Source organism: Schistocerca serialis, chromosome 3 (genome assembly GCF_023864345.2).
Source record: "Schistocerca serialis cubense isolate TAMUIC-IGC-003099 chromosome 3, iqSchSeri2.2, whole genome shotgun sequence".
Taxonomy (NCBI): domain Eukaryota; kingdom Metazoa; phylum Arthropoda; class Insecta; order Orthoptera; family Acrididae; genus Schistocerca; species Schistocerca serialis.
Genome location: NC_064640.1, coordinates 223,675,278 through 223,693,785, shown reverse-complemented (window position 1 = coordinate 223,693,785; position 18,508 = coordinate 223,675,278). Strand labels below are relative to the sequence as shown.

The 18,508-nt window shown below is 40.5% G+C and overlaps 1 protein-coding gene across 1 annotated transcript in view; it reads right to left on the bottom strand.

Moving 5' to 3' along the window:
• LOC126470757 (cholecystokinin receptor type A-like) overlaps window positions 1–18,508 on the bottom strand; it is a 524,339-nt gene that overhangs the window by 128,303 nt on the left and 377,528 nt on the right. The window lies entirely within an intron of this gene.

The window sequence follows — 18,508 nt, the reverse complement described above, 5'->3', positions numbered from 1 at the left end:
TCTGCTGTAAATATGTAATAGGTTTAGTTCAATGGAACGTCAAGAGAAAATGACCCTTATAAGAGATGATTAAACAATTTGTAGAATAAAGGTAAATACTCATCTTGTTTCAATGTGAAGAGGCAGCATTCGCCTAATTTGGGTATGAATAGGTTCTCAGATTGTTTATTAGCTTGTGAAGATACTATTTCTTAAGATTTCTTCGGGATTTATTTCAGAATTTGTTTGTTACTCATAGTAACACATAATACACAGTTTTTTCTTAGTGTGAACTTTTTTTACCAATCAACAAGACAAAAAAACGTAGTCTTATCACCAAAACCTCTTTTCACTCAGAAGGAGCTCATTTTTAGATGTTTGCTGATAGCAAAAACATTACACACCATGTGTCACATACAAAATCTTGAAAGTCAACTCAGCTAACAGCTATGCCAAATCTGAATTGGGATGCATACACTTCTATGTAACACAAAATTTTTGTCCAAAATGTTCTAGAATTTCCTTTGTCAAAATAATTATTAGTACGACATCTGTTTTTACAAACAGTGCCGATTCATGCAAAAATTATACCTTTTATAGTTACAAAAATGCGATTTGTAAAAGAAATTTTATATATTCCTGTAGTAAAATTTAGAAATATAAAAATCCAGCGTGTCCCAAGATTTGTTTACATATTGCAGTATTAAATTATTATGTCAAGCAGAAATTTTCTTGTGAAGTTAACTGCCGTTTTTTAATACACTGAAGACTATTGTCTGATAAAAAACAATTACATTTTTTACAGCTCATATGACATTTGGAATTTTGGTGAGTAACTGTCATATATGGGAAAAACTGTATATATCGGAAATGAAATCCAATAAAAACCTTTAAGGTCAACAATACTTCTTAAATATAGACTTCTGTACAATTAAATCTGTAGGATGACCAGTTTTCCTAATTTTATGTTTTCATGGTTTAACTCGCACTAAAGAGGTAAATTTGGAAAAGAACAGGCTACTATTTCGTAAATACTTCAAAGTATCGTGTACCTATATAAGAGTCGTAAATCTCATACTATACGATCTAAATCGGAATAAAAGTTAAACAAATGGATGTGGAATCGTATCTTTCGGTTTTGCCCAGGCTGGTGTCGTAACGACCTGTTGATCCAGGAAGCCCTTCATTTTTATTTTTTATACTCTCAAGAAGGCAATCTCGTGTTCTGCACGAAATTAGTGGACACCTGAGGAAATGGGACTTCCTAAACGTTTACTAGCTGATTTTCTTGTGTTTGTGCACAGCTCAAGGCAAGTTTGAAATTTGTACTAATACACAATGGTAACAAATTTAGTTCAATGTCAGCTGGTCCCTCAAGGGAAGTTAAAGAAGAACATAAACCCACAGTTGTGAACTTTGAGAAGATTAAGTCTCATAAACATTAATGGATGATTTGTCTAGACTTATGAATGGTAAACTTTCTCCTTGGTTAGCAAGGTGCTTCTTGTGACTCTGGAATACCAGAGACAACAAACGTAACAGTGTTGAAAAAGAACGGCAAAAGAGAGAAAACATGTACGGAGGGAGGAAGAATGTCATTAACGACCCCTTAGTTGAATGAGAGAAAATCATTTGTTGTCCACTGCATATCAAGTGGGGCCTTTTGAAGCGGTTTGTAAAGGCTTTTGATAAGAATGGGTCATGCTTTGCATATATAGGGAAAAATGTCTGAGCTGAAAACGGAAAAATTCAAGCAGGAATATTTGACTATCCTCAAATAAGCCAACTCTGCAATATGAAAACTGTCGAGGAACGCTACCAAGGAAGATCGGATATGCCCGTGACTGCAGTTTACTGCTCGAATTTATAAAATGGAACGCTCCATAGTACATTCAAGAATGTCATGGAAAAGAAGCTTCCTAAATGTTCAGGGACTGGATTTTATCATCAATGACTATTTATTTTGGATATAATAATATTTATATAACAGAATAGTAAAATTATAGTTTAATTTTTATCCATGGACTTATATTAAAACAGTATAACATATATTTCATTAAAATCTTCTATTTTAGAATTTTGAGCTCCTTGGCTCAAAACACTCCGGTGTTATGCAAATAAATAGCACTTTACACGAATTTTAATGCTATCGTTTTCAGTCAAGACTAGTTAATGCAACTATAGTAAGAAACATCAAAGTTCCATTGCTCCACATTGAAGTTTTTATGGCTTCAGTACCACGTTTTCCTGTTACACCCATTGCAGTCGCTAATACTTGGTTTTGAAATTCCACATCAGCCTGCAGTTCTCTGCTTATGAAAATCCCTTCCTGTTGTTTTGGTGCTGACAGTGTACTGGAGTGCGACATTGAGTTCTGCAGTGATTATTATATCTGTGGTCCTCTTACTTTTCGTCACAGTCCTCTTCAGTGAACAGAACGGCCAAAGTGAGAAAACATGTACGGAGGGAGGAAGAATGTCATTAACGACCCCTTAGTTGGACGAGAGAAAATCATTTGTCGTCCACTGCAAATCAAGTTGGGCCTTTTGAAGCAGTTTGTAAAGGCTTTTGATAAGAACTGGTCACGCTTTGCATATATAGGGAAATAAGTCTGAGCTGAGAACGGAAAAAATCAAGCAGGAAACTAGTTAATGCAATTATAGTAAGAAACACCAAAGATGAAGCATTTTAAACATTTCATAAGATTTTTATCCAGCTCGTTGTTACACTGATAATAATCTATGTTTTTACTCGTGAGTATTATGTTTCGCTCTGTGCTCTGTGGTAATGAAGGTTAGAGTTTAACGTACCTTAAATCAGAATTATTACAAAGGGCCACTGCCTTACTTGAAAGGGCAGTTTACAAAGAAATTGGCCATAACCTTATTGAAGAAACCATAACATCATTTGCATGAAATGACTTAGACAAACATCAGGAATTGTTAATCTTCCTAAATGAGAGTTCAGCGTTTCCATGGCTGCACCACATCGTACGTAAAATATAATGTGGACTGCTGATGTGCTGCAAATTGTGTTTATTATCTGTTGTTTGATTCTGCTGAAAGAACAAGTTTTGGGAAGTACTGGAAAATGTTGGATTGACTACACCAAAAATAGCTACCTCACGTGAACCGGCAAATGCGAAGGAACTTGTGATAAGATAAAACGTTATAAACTACACAGAAGGCATCCACCGCATTCACCAAATTTCATTAATAAAACCCAGCGGGGTGACGAAGTGGGATGACCCAGAAGTCACAGTTAGGAGACCAGTGATTTGAATCTCAGTCAGTCCATCCACATTTAGGTTTCCTGCAGTCTTCCAAACATAAGCTTAGACTGGAGAATGATGAGAAAGAAACCTAAACGTAAATGCACTGACCGAGATTCGAACCACTGTCCTCCTGACTGTGAGTCCTGGATCTTCCCACTTCGCCACCTCGCTGGGTTTGTGCTTTTGTCTAAGGAAAGGAGTATTCTCCTACACAGAAATGTGGAAGTGATTGCGCATGCGCGCATGTCTGTGTGTGCGCGTGTGCGTGTGTATGTGTGTGTGTGTGTGTGTGTTACTGTGAGCTCGTGGTCATGTGATCGGTGGAAGGCGGGCTGGGGCAACGGTAGCGGATGCGCGAAGGCGTATCTCCAGGAACGTTACGACGCTTTCACGCGTGTCGGATAGCCATAAAACGGATTTACTACCGTTCCTGTTCGCTTGAACAATCTTATAGTACACAGCCATCTCTGGAGAAGCAGAGAAAGAAGGAGGAACTTCGTAACTTGGTCATTTCCAACAGTAGTCTATATCTACATCTACAGGGCGTCGACACAAATAAGGAAAAACGTAAAGAACAACATCTTACCACGCCTAACGCGGTGAAGGAAAATCGTTGCAATTCTGAACAGCTTCTAGTCATCACAGAATGACGAAGTACAGGTTCTGTGCGGTTTTCAGGGGAATCTTGTACCATTGTTCTTGAAAAATATTGGAAACTTCAGGTAGTGATGATGGAACTGAGTAGTGATCACGTACACGCCATTCCCAATTTGACGATGAAGGCTGAATAATGCTGAGATCTGTCACTGTGGTGGCCAGGGAAGATGCAACAAATCGATCTCTTGGTCACAAACCAGTCCTGGACGATGTGAGCTGTGCGAACAGGAACCATGACTTCTTGGAACACAGCATCTATATCTACATGATTACTCCGCTGTTCACAAGAAAGTGCCTGGCAGAGGGTTCAATAAACCACTTTCAAGCTGTCTCTCTACTACTCCACTCTCGAACGGTGCACGGGGAAAGCGAGCCCATAAATTTTTCTGTGCGAGCCCTGATTTCCCTTACTTTATCGTCATGATCATTTCTTCCTGTGTAGGTGGGTGCCAAGAGAATGTTTTCGCATTCGCAGTAGAAAGCTGGTATTGAAGTTTCATGAGAAGATCCCGTTGCAACGAAAAACTCCTTTGTTTTAATCATAGCCATTCCAATTCACATATCATGTCTGTGGCACTATCTCCTCAACTTCGCGGTAATACATAACGAGCTGCCCTTCTTGGTACTTTTTCGATGTCATCGGCCAGTCCCATCTGTTGCGAATCCCACACCACACAGAAATACTCTAGAATAGGGCGGACAAGCGTTGTGTAAACAGTCTCTTTAGTAGACCTGTCACACCTTGTAAGTGTTCTACCATTGAATCTCAGTCTTTGGTAGGCTGTATCCACAACATTATATATGTGATCGTTCCAATTTAGGATATTTGTAATTGCAATCGTTTATTATTTAGTTGAATTTGCACAGTTCAGATTTGTGTGACTTACCGTGAATCGAAATTTAGCGGATTTCTTTTAATACTCATGTGAATAACTTCACACTATACTTTACTCAGGGTCAATTGCATCTTTTCACACCATACTGATACCTTATCTAAATCATTATGTCGTTCGTTTTGGTCGTCTGATGACTTTACAAGACGGTAAATAACAGCATCATCTGCAAACAATCTAAGACGGCTACTGAGATTGTCTCCTACGTCGTTAACATAGATCAGGAACAATACAAGGTCTGTAACACTTTCTTGGGGAACGCCGGATATTATTTCTGTTTTACTAGATGACTTTCCGTCTATTACTACGAACTGTGACCTTTCTGACAGGGAATCATGAATCCAGCCGCATAACTGAGGCGATATTCCATAGGCACACAGTTGGTTAGAAGATGCTTGTGAGGAACAGTGTCAAAATCCTTCTGGAAATCTAAAAATATGGAATCAGTTTGACATCCCCTGTCTATAGCACTCATTACTTCATTAGTATAAAGAGCTAGTTGTGTTTCGAAAGAATGATATTTTCTGAATTCGTGCTGACTGCGTGTCAATAAATCGTTTTCCTCGAGGTACTTCATAAAGTCCGAATACGGCGTATGTTCCAAAATCCTATTGCAAATCGACGTTAGTGATATGGGTCTGTTATTCAATGGATTACTCCTACTTCCCGTTTTGGGTATTGGTGTCACTTGAGTAATTTTCCAGTCTTTAGGTACGGATCTTTCTGGGAACGACCGGTTGTATCTAATTGCTAAATATGGAGCTATTGTATCAGCATACTCTGAGAGGAACCTTACTGGTATACAGTCTTGACCGGAAGCCTTGCTTTTATTAAGTGATTCTAGCTACTTTGCGACAGCAAGGATATCTATTTCCATGTTTCTTATCTTGACAGTTGTTCTTGATAGGAATTCAGGAATATTAACTTCGTCTTCCTTGTTGAAGGAGTTTCTGAAAATTATGTTTAATATCTGTTTTTTAGTGGCAGTGTCATTAGTGACTTCAGCGTTGTTATCGCGCAGTGAAGGTAGGGGAACTCGGGGCAGAACGGGATAGCAGGGCACAATGGGAAATTACTCTTTTCTAGACTGCACAGTGTTGCAACCTGCTGTATGGCCATGTAACTATTTCTCCGAATGTAAGGGAGGTGAGGGCAGCCATTCTGATTTAGTTTGAAGTGCGAAATCTAAGTGAATTGTTGTCCGTCACGTTACCGCTTGTGTTGTTCTAACGTTTGGTGAGTTTCAACGCCAGGTATGTTGTTAATTGGATACCCTAAAATGACACATTCCCTTAAATTGCATGGTATTTGTTATACTTTAGTTATTTAATGCATTTAAATACGTTAGTTACTGCTCTCCATAAAAGTTATTATCCTCAAAAGTGCTCTTGGGGCAGAACGGGACAGGGCAGAATGGGATAGTGTCCCGTTGTGCTCCGTCATATTTTGATGCAAGTAGAAAGCAAACCCAGCCTGGATGTTCATGGACGCTAGACTCTTCCAACCAGCTACGTTCGCCGAACAACACAGTTTTCCAGATATCGCCCGAGGCTGTCATTCCAATCCCACTAATCTGTCAATATACTCGGCGGAGTACAAGACGAAAAGGAAAAACCGTCGTATTAACAGATTCTCCTTATAAGAAGGAACTGCAGAATGCTGTCACACATAAACTAGGCCTACAGAAAGGAGGAGGGTGCACAAATATAAACAAAGTCAGGACAGAGACGTCAGGTGCAGCTCAACTTAAGGCAAAAATATCAAACTGTACAACCAAAAAAACCGAAACAGAGAACATCAAAGACCTTAAGAAAAATAAAAGGAAGAAGTGATGGAGAAAAGAGAATCAGAGAGAGAGGATGCTGAGTGTCTCTACTGCGGGGACTTCTACTCCGTTTCTAATGAGGGCTGGATATCATGCCAGAGTGGGCACACAATTCATATGCTGGCATAGACAGTGAAGATGAAGAGGAAATACTGATTTGCGACTATTCTCGAATGGGCTAGTGGTTTGGTGGTTATTAAGCATTGTACATTTTTCAGAATGACATTAAAATATTTTCTTATTTTGAAGAATGACTTTTTAATTATTTAAATTACACATTTCTCAGTCTGAATTGCCTGTTATACAACATTTTGTCATAGTTTAATACGATATTCGTAATTCAAATTCAACGTGTATGCAATAATTTAACAAAAAATACCCTTATCCCATTCTGCCCCGTGGGTGGGGCGGAACGGGAAATATGCAAGACTTTCTTCGAAAAATTGTAAAAAATGCAAAATGTATTGTTTCAAGTGATTTTAAAATAAGGTACATTAGGTTACATTACAAGGTGTTTTTTTTATCACTTTAAGAAGTGTTTCCTTGTGTTCCCTTATTTTATAGAAATTCTTAAACTTTAAGTATCCCGTTCTGCCCCGAGTTCCCATGTTAATTGCTTCTTGCCACTAGTGTGCTGTATGTATCTCCAGAATCACTTTGGGTTTTCAGCCAGAGTTCGTGACAGAGTTTCGTTGTGGAAATTATTGAAAGCATCTCGCATTGCAGTACGCACTATATTTCGAACTTCTGCAAAACTTTTCCAGTCTTGGTTATTTTGCGTTCTTTTAAATTTGGCATGCATTTTTCGCTGTTTCTTCAACAGTGATCTTATCTGTTTTGTGTACCATGGGGGATCAGTACCATCACTTATTAATTTATGTGGTATGTATCTCTCAATTGCTGGCGATATTACCTGTTGTAAATCATTCCACAACTTTTCTACACTTACATGATCAAATCGGGAGGAGTGCAGACTGTCTCTTGAAAAGGCGTTAAGAGCATTTTTATCAGTTTTTTAAATAGATATACGTTGCGTTTCTTTTTGATGGTTGTAGGAGTTATGGTATTCAGACTAGCAACTACTGCCTTGTGGTAGCTAATCCTTGTATTCGTCACGATACTCACTATTTGTCCAGGATTATTTGTTGCTAAGAGGTCAAGTATGGTTTCGCAACCATTTACGCACGAGTTGGCTTATGAACTAACTGTTCAAAATAATTTTCTGAGAAAGCATTCAGTACAATTTCGGATGACGTTCTATGTCAGCCACCTGCTTGAAACGTATAATTTTTCGAGCAAATCGAGGGTAGATCAAAGTCACCACCGACTATAATTGTATGAGTGGGGTACCTATTTCAAATGAGAATCAAGTTTCCTTTGAACTGTTCAGCAGCTACATCTTCTGAGTCGGAGGGTCGGTAAAATGACCCAGTTAATAGCTTAGTCCGATTGTCCAGTATAACCTCAACCCATACTATTTCGCAGGATCTATCTATTTCAATTTCACTACAAGTCAACTACTTCTGACAGCAGTAAATACTCCACCACCAATTGTATTTAACCTATCGTATTTGAAAACTGTTAGACTGTTAGAAAAAATTTATGCTGAACTTGTTTCCGGCTTTAGCCGGCTTCCTGTACCTGTGACTATTTGATCTTCAGTGCTTTCTATTAGGGCTCTTAGCTGTGGTTCTTTCCCAACACCGCTACGCCAATTTACAACTATAATACTGATCGTTTCTACAACTAACTTATTGTGTTCTACCTGCTCCCTTTTAGACGGACGCCCATTCTGTGGTTCCCTGAGGCCCATTAACATAAGAAGCCGCCCAGTCCCTTCCACACAGCCCCCGCTACCCGTATAGACGCTTCCTGTGTGTAGTGGACTCCTGACCAATTAAGCAAAACCCGGAAACCCACCACCCGATGGCGCAAGTCAAGGAATCTGCAGCCTACACCGTCACAGAACCGCCTGAGCCACTGATTCAGTCTCCACTCGGCTCTGCATCAAACGACCGCAGTCCACTCTATCGACGATGCCTCAGATCACTATTGGAGAACAAATATTGTACCATGAAATTGACAGACAATCCTAGGTAGTTATATGACCTTGCAGACTAAACATGGGGTCCAAGGAATACCACGGTATGGCTGAATAAATCATCACCGAACCCTCGCCATGTTTCGCTCTAGGCAGCATGCTGTCTGTATCGTAGGCTTGGGACATGCATATGCCAAACATTAACTCGGGCAGCAATTGCAAACAGTGTAAAACAAGACTCAGACAACCAAATTACTTTCTTCCATTGTTCCACATTTAAGTTTTTATGGCTTCAGTACCACGTTTTCCTGTTAAACCCATTGCAGTCGCTAATACTTGGTTTCGAAATCCCACATCAGCCTACAGTTCTCTGCTTATGAAGATCCCTTCCTGTTGTTTTGGTGCTGACAGTGTACTCGAGTGCGAAATTTGAGTTCTGCAGTGATTATTATAGCTGTTGCCCCCTTATTTTTCGTCACAGTCCTCTTCATTTATCATCTGCGGTGGTTACACAACACACACTTTCGTTCGCATTGTGACTCAGAATACGCGTTTCCGCTCTCATTGTATTCGGTATAAATCTTTGATACGTTGCCTCATGAAACACGAGCCACTTCAGCTACTTGGTAACAGAAGCAAATACTATAAAATCACCAAGAATCTGGCCATTTATGAATTCACTTACTTCTGACATAACACACTTACAGCTGCACAGAACACTCTTCTGACCATGACTGACACTTGCAACGTATTAAGTGTATTGCACATGTGACGTTCGTGATCAAATACAACAGCGCACCCAGCAGGTTTGGCTAGCATCAGCATTTATGATTAAGCATGCTTTGTATTTCTAGCAGTGTTCCCAAGTTTTTGTCCAACACCTGTATAACTACATCCATTGTCGAACACCCTGTATATCCACATCCATACTCTGCAAACCACTATGAAATGCATGGCAGAGGGTACTTCCAACTGAACTTATTACCGTTTTTTCTCCTTGCATTCACGTACGTGCAGTTAAGATAATCCAATTCTCTCGATCCCTGTGGGGGCGTTGTAGGATATTCCAAATTTCGCCTACTAAAACTGGTTCCTTACACTTTGTATGTCGATGTCTGCCAGTCCTGTTTCTCCAGAATATCCGTGACACAGTCCTGAAGATCAGACAAACCTGTGATCATAGCTGTGTCTCTCCTCTGTATATGTTCAGTACTGTTGTTCGTCCTATTTGGAAAGGATCACACACACTAGTGCAATATTCTAGGACGGATCGTATGAGTATTTTGTAAACAGTCTCATTTGAAGACTGAGTACATCCTAGTATTCTGCCTGTGAAACGAATTCTACGATCTGCTTTGCCTACGGCTGAGCAAATGATATGGAATTATTCAGTTTACAGGGTACGTATATATGACTTCTGTTTACATTACTGACCACATTATTATTTGTCCTGCACACTCTACTATATTCAAAAACATTTTCTTTTTTGAGGCTACCGGCTTTTAAAGAGAAGTTCGCCTATGTAGTAGAACTGGGTTGTGCAGGGAAAATAATTCTAATTTATATTTAAATCTTGCTGCGCTACCTGTCAGACATAGTACGTTATTGTGCAAATGATCAAAAAATTCTTTGCAGCGTATTGAACTCCTTTGTGAGTCACTGAAAGCTTTAATAATGGGTAATAAAGTTCACTTCTTCCTCTAGCGTTGCAGGTGAGTAAATGACTACTCTTCTCAAATTGTTGTGGATTATTTATGACGAATTTGTGACATCGTGGTTAAAATGCACAGCTCCTTGAATAAGTATGAACATGACGACCGTGTGTGAACATCACCTATTATTACTTATCATTCTTACTGCTCACTTTTGGGCAATCAGTACCTTATTTCTAACTGGTAATGTCCCAAGAAAATGACTACATGAGTCATTATTCAGAGTAAATACACAAAATATGTTAGTATGTTGTTTCCAAGACTAGCAATTATACGAAGAACGAAAGTAGCTTAATTTAACCGTTTGAGAAACTGAGCAACACGCTTCTTCCAGTTCAAGTTTTCATCAGTATGTAGACCGAAAAATCTGAAGCATTCTACCCCGTTTTCCGACTCCTGTTCTTGTGCCACGCCTATTGTTGATATTACTCTGTTTATTGTACAGAAGTGAATATAGTGTATTTTCCCAAAAATTTAGGGATAGTCCCATTTCCGAAAATCGGTTAATAACGCTTAGAAAAACATAATTAACAATGTCTTCTGATGCTTTCCCTTTAATGGCATTTCTTAAAACACAAGTAACATCTCCAAAAACGTACAAGTTTTGCGATCAACTTTGATTCCAGAAGGAACTGTTGTGCACAGGGACCGTACACTACAAGGAAGGAGACAAACACAGCATTCAGTCGCATTTCCATAACTTTTCTTACTCTTGCATATGCGAAGAGCCGGCCGCGGTGGCCGAGTGGTTCTAGGCTCGTCAATCCGGAACCTCCCCCCCCCCCCCCCCCAATGCTACGGTCACAGGTTCGAATCCTGCCTCAGGCAGGCATGGATGTGTGTGATGTCATTAGGTTAGTCAGGTTAAAGTAGTTCTACGTTCTAGGGGACTGACGACATCAGATATTAAGTCCCATAGTGCTCAGAGGCATTTGAACTATATGTGAAGACGGCTACTTAGAGCCGAAATCTAGATATGCAACACTAGTAAAACTAATGGATCGCGAATGATTGCCGTGTGTCTCTTCTTCCTTAAATTCTGCGATCATCCCGTTTCATTCCTTCAAAACCTGTTACATCTAAGTATTTGTATGCGTTGACAGATTCGAATTAAGACTCGTTGATATTTCAGTTATAAAATACTACATTGTTTTCTTTTTGCGAAGTGCATAATTTCGTATTCTTGGCACTTGAAGAAAGTGACCAGGTGTTGCATCACTCTGAAATTCTATCAAGATTAGACTAAATATCTGTGGACCGTATTTCAGGCAGCTCTTATTGTAAATAACTACAGCATCTACAAAAAATCTGAGGTTACCGTTAATATTTTCTGCACTGTCATTAATATTCAACATGAACAGCAAGGGCTCCAACACACCTACCTGGGGAACATGGTGTCCCAGGAGGAATGGTCAATATTAAGGGATACCACAGGAACGATCGTTTGAAGCAAAAAACTTCATACAGGCATATGCCCTATTCCGAATGATTTTCGAGACAGAACACATTTAATAGACATCGTTATTTATTTTCTGTATTCTTCAATAAATTGCCAGCTTCACTCTTGTACAACAGTTAGTAAATATAACATTATTAGTATCAGCTCAAAAATATGTTTTTTAGCACATTCATCTCAAAGTATTATCGTACACGTAACATCGCAGCAGATGTACGGTGTACAATCAGTGTTCGAGTATCCCAGCGCCAACTTCAATGCATTTGTTCACTCTTGGAGAAGATGTTGTGTTGCCTGTCACTGCCTCAGCATGTTCCCAAATAAGGGTAGCAGTGTCCATGATGGGACCATGCGGTTCATCTCTCGTACTTATCTTTCGCTTGTACATCTGAGACTTCATCAAAACTCAAAGTCAAAAATGTAATGACGTAATACCTGGCGATCCTAGTGGCCAGTTAATTGAACTACTGCGACCAAACCAGCGACTAGCGAAGTGCGGCTAAAAAGTTTTCTCATACATCTGGTAAAATGTAGAGGGTCTCCATAATACTGGAAGTACATTGCAGTCCGTGTGTGTAAGAGAATGCTGTCAAGCTTTCAACATGCAAATCATTCTGCCTTGTTATTTGCTCTTCTAAAATGAGTGAACCTATCAGCATGTTGCCCAAAGTGTCACACCAAACAGTGATCGTAAAAAGAACTTGTAAATTGGTTTCCGCTGTTGCATGCAGATTTTCCTGCGGCCATCGATAATTATTGAGTGTGTTGTTGATTACATTCGATATAAACGTGTCTACATGAGCAAGAAGTATTAATGGAAGCAAATGACGATTATCATGTAATCAGTGTCAAAATTTTATTACGATGGTATTGTCGTTATTATGAAGATTGTGGGAAGGAAGTGTGGAAAATGAGTAAAAGTAACCAGCGAGGGCGAGGCCACAGGCACTTGCGACATCGGCGCTTCCCAGGGGAGTGACACGCCAGAAGGCGACTTGGCTGCTCTTTGCCCTGCGGTTGTGGAGGCGGTTTTGCGTTGGTCTGAACCCATGCCCCTCAGGCGATAGAGGGGGGCTGACGTTGTGACGTCGAGTCCCTCCCTGGGTCTCATCATTTTCGGCAGCAGACAGGAGCAGCAAGCCAGCAGGACTATGACGCCAAGTCTCACAAAGGACCCAGTGTGGCGGCAGACACAGCCTGGTCTCGAACCATAGGCTGCTGCTGGCGCTGCCCAGCCGTCTGATTGGCCAGGGTGCTCCAGCATTGTAGTGCGGCTACTCAGCAATTATCAAGTCCCTGACTCGAACAACATCCTTTCCTCGAATTCAGCCTCGTTTATACTCCATTACTGCCCATTTGTTCCTCTAAAACCTGGTGTCTAGTCACACTGCCCGTAACAGAGAGACCTGCTTCAGTGTAGTCGCAACGACCCAATTGCTACATCATTATGAATTACCTCGAAGAAAACAGTCTATTGACCACAGTCAACACGGGTTTGGAAAAGATCGTTCCTGTGAAACACAACTAGCTCTTTATTCACATGAAGTGCTTAGTGCTATTGACTAGGGATTTCAGATCGATTCCATATTTCTGGATTTCTGGAAAGTTTTATACACTGTACCGCACAAGCGCCTTGTAGTGAGATTACGTGCTTATGGAATATCGTCTCAGTTATGTGACTGGATTTGTGATTTCCTGTCAGAGAGGTCACAGTTTGTGGTAATTGACGGAAAGGCATCGAGTAAAACAGATGAGATTTCTCGCGTTCCTCAAAGTAGTGTTATAGGGCCTTTGCTGTTCCTTGCCTATATAAACGATTTGGGAGACAACCTGGGCAGCCGTCTTAAGTTGTTTGCAGATGACGCTGTCGTTTATCGACTAATAATGTCATCATAAGATCAAAACAAATTGCAAAACTATTTAGAAAAAATATCTAAATTGTGCGAAAATCGGCGGTTGACCCTAAATAACGAAAAGTGTGAGGTCATCCACATGAGTGCTAAAAGGAATTGGGTTACACCATAATTCTGTCTAATCTAAAAGCCATATTCAACTAAAAGCCTAGGTATTACAATTACGAACAACTTAAACTGGAAGGAACACTTAGAAAATGTTGTGGGGATGGCTATCCAAAGACTACGTTTTATTGGAAGGACACTTCGAAAACGTAACAGAACTACTAAGGAGACTGCCTATACTACGCTCGTCTGTCGTCTCTTACAATACTGCTGCGCGGTGTGGGATCCTTACCATATAGGACTGACGGAGTACTTCGAAAAATTTCAAAGAAGGGCAGCACGTTTTGTATTATCGCAAAATTTGGGAGAGAGTGTCACAGAAATGATACAGAATTTTGGCTGGACAAAATTAAAAGACAGGCGTTTTTCGTAGCGACGGAATCTTCTCATGAAATTCCAATCACCAACTTTCTCCACCGAATGCGAGAATATTTTGTTGACACCGATCTACATAGGTAGAAACGATCACCTCGGTAAAATAAGGGAAATCAGAGCTCGTACGGAAAGATATAGGTGTTTGTTCTTTACACACGCTACACGAGATTGGAATAGTAGAGTTGTGAAGGTGGTTCGATTAGCCCTCTGCCAGGCACTTCAATGTTATTTGAAGAGTATCCTTGTAGATGTAGATTCTTTGCTGCGTGGGACAATTTACCATTGTGCTAAGCTATTCTTGTTTCACAACTCACTTACGCATCTATTATTCAGAATGTTGTTTGCTTTTGAGATGATCGTGTTACGCCACACGTACGAACAGAAACGTCTACCAGAACGTTTCAGAATTCGACAGTGGCAGCATCGTGAACATTCGAAACAGTGGTTTATCGTTCCGCGATAACACTACTTGCGTTGGTTGGCACCCCACGATTGTCGCGTGATATGGAATTAATGCGTTTAGTAGATTCCTATTCAGCGACATGAGGGATCGCAACAATCACATGTGTCTGCAGCCCGTGGGGCATGCATATTCATTCAGCTGTGCAGGATCACAAAGTAAAGTTACATGCCAAGAACCAGGAAATGGGTTTGCTTACTACACGACAAGTATCAACGCGGAGAGTGAGATGACGTCTCGAGCACTACGGACTATCAGTGCAGAAACCATTGCTGTTGCAACCTTTGACACTGCAGCAGAGGGAGGTGTGGTGACAACCTTGGACACAGGAGTGGCGCCATGACACTCTTTCTACGCATCATGGTTTTTCAGCTTTCCAATGATTGTCACAGATGCTCCAATACATGGCATCACGCTATTTAGGCCAATGCGTACAGGAAATGTCTACTTCCGGTTCTCACAGCCGGTAACTTGGTCAGCAGCCGTTACATTTAAGACTCCTTAGGCCCAAAGATGTATCCTTATATTTGAGGTCTCCAAAACGTTATGTTTCAGCAACACGCTGCAAGACCGCATGTAACTACACTGTGCAAACCAATCTCTATACAGAGGGTGTACAACTGTAGTCCTGGCCAAAACGTCCTCCAGATCTCTCGCCCATTGAATACATTTGGTCACGGGTTGCCAAGAGACTAGACTTCTTGCACTTGACACTACTATTGGCATGTAACTGAAACAGCATAGCGTGCTGCACCAATACCTCTCATACAAGCTCAGTGCAACTCAATGCTCAGACAAATTGGAGCCATCGTTGCTGCCAGAACTGACCACCTAACAAAAGCCTGAATGACCACCTTTTGCAGTGTGAGATGTGCAGAAGGAGTCAGTGAGGTTCTAGGGGTTCAGACAGGAATGTGGAGTCATGCCGACTCCATGGCCATTGCCAGCTGAGCTAAGTTTCTCGGTTGAGGCTCCCTGGTGGGATCGAGCTAGTCTCACAGATTCTCAACTAGGTTCAATAAAGGGAGGTTGGTAGCCAGGGGAGAACAGTATACTCATCCTGGTGCTACTCGAAACATGCACATATACTTCAAGCTATTTGACATGATGCTTTGTCCTGCCGGTAAGTGGCATCATTCCAAGAAAAACAAAATTCATGTAAGGGACAGATGGAATTAAGTACTTTGTTGAAATATTCTGCCTCCAGAATGATGATATTATCCAGGTAATGCCATTAAAACATTGCCCAGATCATAACCCTCCCTCCTGGTTGCAGAGTGTTTCCTTTCAGACATTCCTATGGAACATAATACGTAATTCATCTGAAAAGGACAGCTGTCGAGACACTCAGTGGCCGTCAGTTGAAGTATTGGCGTGCAAATTACAGCCTTTGCCTCCGATGAATAGCAGTCAGCATGGGTGCATGAACCAAACACCTACTCCAGGGCTCATACACAACGAAGTTCACTGAACAGTAGTTGAGGAGACACTGTTGCTACCTCCTTGGGTCATCTAGGTGGTCAATTGCTTAACAGTTGCACGTCTATTCCCCCATACACATCTCCGCAGCCGTCGTTCACCTCTGTTATCTATGGCCCGAGGTGCACCACCGTTGCCTCAATGCAGGTTTTGAGTGCATGGTATACTGCAACCACAGTGGCACATGAACAGTTTACAAAAATAGCCATTTCGGAAATACTTCCACCATTGGTCCGAAAGTCAATGATCATGTCCTTTTGGGCATAATATAAATCACTTCATTTCCGCATTACGATAACGACTGCATTGTTTTCCGCATCCCCCCGACACTGCTGGTGGTGTCACCTGTCACCTCAAATCTTTGAGTGGTTAGTGCATGTTGACATCGAACATAGTCGGTGGCCACATTAATGTTACTGGACCGTGCAAAATTTTGGAACCTATATGCTTCCAAATCACCTACAGATTTATCCGCGTATTCCTTCTACTACACTTTATAAGCACTATGAGTAAAATGTCATTATTTGCTATCCTTCCTGGTGAGCAGTTTCAATGGCGAGTAATGTATTTTCGATCGTTCTTACACTGAGCTACAAGGGTGTCATCAACTATTACCACTGGCGGATTCAGATTTCTATTCCAAAACGATGTTTGCATACATCTCCACAGCTGTCAGGTGTTGCAAGTATGAAGCAAGTAATGGTTTCCCATGAATTAGCATTTCAGCACGTAACGTGTCATCCAGCACTGCAGCTGTTTCCTCGCTAGTGGAAGTGGAGCGTTCTGGTTTTGCAAAGATATAAATTATACAACGAAAACTAATTTTCGATGAGAGAAGAGCAGTAGAAAGAAAGAAGGGAAGTTCAATAGTCCATCATTCTGTTTTGCACAGCGTGCTCAACAAAGATATTAACTAAACAACGAAACTATCCTTGTACAACGAAGACGATGGAGACAAAACGGAACGTTGGGGCTCAAATCCTCAACGACGACCGTATGATTATCTACCGAATACTTCCTCAGTTGGAGAAGGATGGGGAAGAAATTCGTGTGCGTCTCATTCAAAGAATCGACCTGGAAATTGCTTGAATCGATTCAAGTGAACTATAGACAACCTTAATCTCAGTGGCCAGATCATTTACTCGAAATCTATTTCTACTGGAAGCAAATCTACTATCTTAGCAGAAATAAATTATTATTCATTTAATGCATTAGACTGAAGAGGTCAAATCTATATTGGCGCTTTGCACATCTATTATCAACAATAATAACTGTTACGCCATGATAAGATAATCAGGCAAACTAACAATGAATTATTTTACGCAGGCCAAAAACAAACTGTTTCTTACATCTAGGATTTTAGAATTTATTCTAGCCACAGTTGGGGCGTTGAATCAAAAAGTGAAATCAGTCTTCCTCTATCTGCTCTAATATTTTTGATCATTGTTGTTTTACATGCACTTCTACATCAAATGTGCATTTGTAACTCTGGTTAGTGAACTTCTAAATCACATGTACGAGGATTGGTTCCTGTAGGTTTGCCCTATTGCTGGTCTGCTTTCTAATTAGTTCCAGGAATATCCACCAGATGGAGTTGCAGGCTACTGTGTGAACTAGGCCATACAGGGCTGAGAGAGAATGACGTCGCTTGATAGTTCAAATAGGAAACATCTCTGTTGTGGTTTTTCGCACTTGTGTTGTTGAACAGAAATAATAGAAGTTAAAGTAGAAGAAGCTGCGTAAATTACGTTGATGGTTTTTGCTTCATATGCAGAGAATAAACGCTAAATAGGAAACCGAAAACCTATTATTGTCTTTGTAAAGACTTTTGCAATAACTCTGTAACTCATAGAACTTTTACGATTGTGGACTACCGGGAAACGATAACTTCTGAAACAAAAGGCACTCCGATACCTCTTGGTTGTGAAGACTGGTGTGGTCCCTCTGATACTAATGATGCTGACAGTGATGATGCGGTTATGACATTAATTCGTCAAGGTTTAAAGTGGGATGAGTTAATAATTTACCAGATATCTCAAGGGAAATTAACGATGAAGTAATTACACAGGCTAAGAACAAACAGTTTTTTTTTATATCTAGTTTTTAGAGTTGATTTTAGCTACAGTTGGGGCGTTGAATCAAAATGTGAAACCAGTCTTCCTCTATCCGCTCTTATTTTTTTATCATTGTTGTTTAACATGCACTTCTACACGAAATGTGCATTTGTAACTCTGGTTTTTGCGCTTCTAAATCACATGTAAGAGGACTGGTTCCTGTAGGTTTGCCCTACTGCCAGTCTGCTTTCGAATTAGTTCCAGGAATATCCACCAGATGGAGTT